Genomic DNA, 5,155 nt, shown 5'->3' with positions numbered 1-5,155 from the left:
TAGCTTATCCCAAAAAAAATATTTATCTTCTTTGCTCATTAAATTATTTTATTGACTAATGAATTTTATATATTTCTAAAAAAATTTCTCCAGCAACAAAAAATGAAATTCCAGACGCCGAATTCAACTCAACAGCATCGCATGGCACAAATGTTATTTTCAGCGAATACGAAAGCTAAATTCCACGAAACAACATTGTAAGATTCCCATCTCAGAAAAGTGAAGGTAAATTCCACGCGCCCCCATTCCCAGTTTCCACGTTCCCTGTTTAAACCCAAATAGAAGATTATAATTTGTTCATAAAGCCTGTGTATATACTTCTACGAAATACGACAAATCATAAGCATAACGTAATCCAAACTCCCTTTTAGCTTCTCCTTCGCCCTCCAACCTGCTCTCTTATCTCTGTTTCAAATTAAAGATAAATGAGCTGAGTGAGCTTCGTGCTGTTTAATATTTTTCATCACCAAAAGGTAATTCCTTCATTCGTTTCTGCTTTCTTATTTATTTATTTATTTATTTATTTATTTCAATCTTTCTTTTGGCGTCGGTGATTTGTTGACAGTTCTGGGCAACCTTCGAAACCGTTTATTACTTTTTTTTCTTTTTGTTTAGGAATGTGTAAAGTCTATTAGCTTTCTGTTTCGAGAGAAGACGAACAAAAAGAAGATTACAGTAAGCATCGCTGAAAAGGGTATTTACTAGAAGCAGAGAAAAAGATGGGTGAAACAGAGAATCACACCACCACCACCCGCCACCACCGCAAATGGCTGCACCCGAACTTTGCTCTTTCAAGGGGGCTTACTTGGATTCCAGCTGAGGAACTCAATCAGCTTCAATATTGCATCCACTCCAATCCTTCATGGCGTCAGTATTTTTTTCTCCTTTAATTTTATATGAAAGCTGACCAAAGTTGAAAATTGTATGTTGAAGTTGCTTGCTTTTTAGTTGGTATATCCAGTATTTTTCTTTTCTTTTGCATGTTTGTAATTCGATGGTGAAGTTAGACATTCAATGAGATCTCTTTTAAGATATTTCAGTTTTTAAAAGTTTCAAGTCACTTTTGATTTTTTTTCTTCTTTTATTTAGAAGGCACTTCAACATATCACTTCTTCTTTTCTGTACATTTCAATACTCCTTTTCAACTAAGCTATTGTGAAATCTGTTGTTCGTTTTTAGTAGCTGAATATTGGCTTAAATCTAACCATTATGAGGATTGTTATCTTCTGCAACGAATCTCACTGTATCAACTTGTTGAACAGCTCAAGCGCTTTTACTGGCTTTCCAACACTTCATTGTGAATCTTGGTACTACAGTCTTAATTGCAAGTACTATGGTCCCTCAGATGGGTGGGATGTCATGTGTTTATATGACCTTTAAATAATTTCAATTACTACGTTTTTTTTATGGATTGATATATTTTAGCATCTCAAGTCTCAACCTTTCTTTGCTATGAACAGGGGTGATAAAGCCCGGGTATTCAAGTGTTACTGTTATGTCAGGCATTAATACGCTTCTTCAAACGCTTATTGGCTCGAGGCTTCCAACGGTGATGCTTGTATCGTTTGCTTATGTGTTGCCATTGTTGTCTATCATTAATGATTACACCGATGAGACCTTTGCAACTGAGCATGATGTATGTAAACTTTAGTATGATATAAGCGACACGAATAGGAAGTTAATGAATCATAAAGTTCTTTGCATTGTATTTAAGTTTTGGGATTATTCATCTCTCAGTTGGTAGATGTGATATAAATGTTGCTGTTATGCTTTATTAGTTACTATGTACTGGATGATTCGGGTTCTTGCTTGCAGCGGTTTGTGGTATAAGAACTGTTCAAGGATCGTTAATTGTTTCTTCCTTTGTTAACATCATCCTTGGGTATGGCAGGGCATGGGGAGAGCTGACAAGGTACTTCGAGTATCAATTTGTGCATCTGTCTTATTTATTGCATGCAGCTCATTGCCTGCTTGCAATTCATGATTTGAGATGTTTGGTCAGTGAACTTTCAAGTTCTCACAGCTAATGTTTCTAAGAGTTTTCTCGTTAACCTCTTCCTCTCTAGATTCTTTACTCCCATAGTCATTGTACCAGTGGTTTGTCGGCCTTGGTCTGTTTGCAAGAGGCTTCCCATTGGTAATTCTCTTTGAATACTTCAATGTTTGGTTAGGACCAGTAATATGCTGACGTAAGCCACTCTTTTAATGCGAATAACTTAATGATACAGCTCGGCAATTGTGTGGAAATTGGCCTACCTATGCTCATTTTACTGGTTATTTCCCAACAGTTATAGCCACTTTGATAAGCGGGTCCATTCGAGGGCCCATCTGATACTTGAGCGATTTGCATTGCTTGTGTTCATTGGAATTATTTGGGCTTTTGCTGCCATCCTCACTGTTTCTGGCGCTTACAACAATGTTAAGACTGCCAATAAACTGAGTTGCCGTACGGATCGATCTTACCTAATGTCTTCTGCTCCTTGGTATGGTCATAATACGCTGCGCTGCTTGTTCAATTTAGTTCTAACTGATCTTCCAAAAGTGCTCTTTATGATTCCTTATTCCATGTCATTGTTTCTAGGGTCAAAATTCCTTATCCGTTTCAGTGGGCTACCCCTATATTCAGAGTTAGCCATGTGTTTGGGATGATCGGTGCTGCACTTGTTTCGTCTGCAGAGGTCTATTTTCTATCTTTGACACTGTCAATTCTATTTAGTAACTTTACTTTCTAAGTTTAATTCTTTGGTTCACTTGATCAAATTTCAAGCATTAATCTGCTCTTCTATGCATTTTCTTGGTGAATTAGAGAAATCAGTTGAAAACTGAACTTTCCTCTATTTTATATGCAGTCAACTGCAACTTTTTTTGCTGCAGCTCGGCTTTCTGGTGCGACACCCCCTCCTGCACATGTACTAAGCAGAAGTATTGGCTTACAGGTCCTTTCCTAAACTACCTTGGATTGTTTTTTTTTGTGTAACTTTTTTTTTCAATGTTTTTACTAAATCGATAGGCATCAGTCCCGAATCCGGTGATAATATTTTGTCATTAAGATTACTTACTCATCTTGCTTGTAAATGCAGGCCATTAGTATGTTGCTTGAAGGGCTTTTTGGTTCACTCGTTGGTACTACTGCATCTGTGTAAGGAAGAATGGCTTTTTCAAGAAGTCCCCTTCTTTCTTGAGTAGTTATTAACCCTAAAATGCCATAACTGATAGACAGCAGTATACTTGAGAAATTTATTTCAGCTTTTCATCTGAATGATAATGTAGTGAAAATTTTGGCCTTCTCGGACTTACACATATAGGAAGCAGAAGGGTGGTGCAGATTTCTACCGGTTTCATGATATTTTTCTCCATATTTGGTTTGTTTTTATACTTTCTCATTAGTTGTATTGAAAATGTTTTGGTATTTTTGTTAGGTTCGGAATTGATTGGGTCGCCTTCCATTCTTTCAGGGAAATTTGGTGCATTTTTTGCCTCTATTCCATTGCCAATATTTGCTTCCATATACTGTATTTTATTAGGCATTGTTGGTGAGTGACTCGGTTGTCATGCTAGTTTTTGCATCTGACATTCTATTGCTTTAATCGTGAATTTCGCTCTCCTTCTTTCCACTGGATGCAGCCTCTTTTGGGATCACATTCATACAGTTTGCAAATAGTAATTCCATGAGAAACATCTATGTTTTGGGCGTCTCCCTATTCCTAGGGCTATCAATTCCTCAATATTTTGTAATGAACACAACCGGTGACGGTCATGGACCAGTTAGAACAAATGCTGGATGGGTAAGTTCAGAATGTGATTACTAGTTAAGATATACATTACTGCCTGCATATATTTATAAATGCCATAGATTCCTAGTTGAAGGGTCTTTTACTGTAATTCGTTACGATAAATGTTAAAAAATGTTGGTCCTCCGTTAGTTTACCTGATTTTGATCTTTGCTTCTTCGGTCTGACACATTCAAATGCATGTAGTTTAACGATATATTGAACATGATCTTCTCATCACCTGCAACTATGGCCATCATCGTCGGGACCGTGCTCGATAACACATTAGAAGCAAAGCATGTGGATGATAGAGGAATTCCATGGTGGAAACCGTTCCAGCACAGCAAAGGAGATGCTCGAACCGAGGAGTTCTATAGCTATCCGCTAAGAATAAACGAATATATCCCCTCCAAAAGCATGTGGATGATAGAGGAATTCCATGGTGGAAACCGTTCCAGCACAGCAAAGGAGATGCTCGAACCGAGGAGTTCTATAGCTATCCGCTAAGAATAAACGAATATCCCCTCCAGGTTTCTAACAGTGTTTGTATATTAGGTAGATTTCGGACATATTTCCTGTTTGTATGCATGCGGCATGTGTTGATTAGACAGAAATATCTTAAAGTTAATTTGTATTGGAAAAAAACACTATTGTCTTCCAACCTACAAATCAAATTCTGGGATTAGAGGTTCACATTGATCATTTCTGCTTTGTCTGGGGGTTAACTCAAAACATTGACCATAGTTTGGGGACGTGTACATGAGCCAGCCAACCCACATAATTCAGTGGGTAATGTGCATGTGATTCTTACCGTATTAGTGATGATTTGAATATGCAGAAGGCAGTTGTCTTTTATTTGGAAAATGGCTGTTCAATTTAAGCAACTTAATTGACAACCTATGACCAGACCCATTTAATATTCATTTCATGTTTTACTTGAAACAACAAATGGGTAAGAAATTCTGCAAATAGCCGTGAAGCTTGATGGGAGCTTGGCATTACGATGAACTAGGGTTGGTGAAATGTATATGGAAGAGGTAAAGGTTATAAATATGAGTAGTTGTCATTATAAGATCTTTGACTCCATTATCACTGGTTTTCCAACAAACATCAGCTACCATTCATACACATACCTGTAAGATTGAGGTCCCCACTTGAGTCTGCAAAATCTTTCAAAATTTTAAAATTTAAAACTGAACTTGAGAAAAATAAACGTTCAGAAAGTCGTGATATTTAAGCTAAGGGACCAGTTACCACTGTTTATGTTCTCACAATTACAAAGAGAATCTCTATTTTTTTCAGTCTCTTCTCTCTTTCTCTCAGATGAAGATGAGGTTCCACACACTGTTCCATTGCCCAATTTCTTAACCCTTGTGCATTGCAAC

General features: G+C 37.2%; 1 pseudogene; it reads left to right on the top strand.

Moving 5' to 3' along the window:
* Positions 1 to 344: 344 nt before the first annotated feature.
* Positions 345 to 4,277, top strand: LOC120113576 (annotated as a pseudogene).
* The last annotated feature ends 878 nt before the right edge of the window (positions 4,278 to 5,155 follow it).

This window comes from Hibiscus syriacus, unplaced genomic scaffold (assembly GCF_006381635.1).
Source record: "Hibiscus syriacus cultivar Baekdansim isolate YM2019G1 unplaced genomic scaffold, ASM638163v2 tig00110210_pilon, whole genome shotgun sequence".
Lineage (NCBI taxonomy): Eukaryota > Viridiplantae > Streptophyta > Magnoliopsida > Malvales > Malvaceae > Hibiscus > Hibiscus syriacus.
Note: the sequence above shows the minus strand (reverse complement) of the source record. Positions and strands in the feature narration are given on the sequence as shown.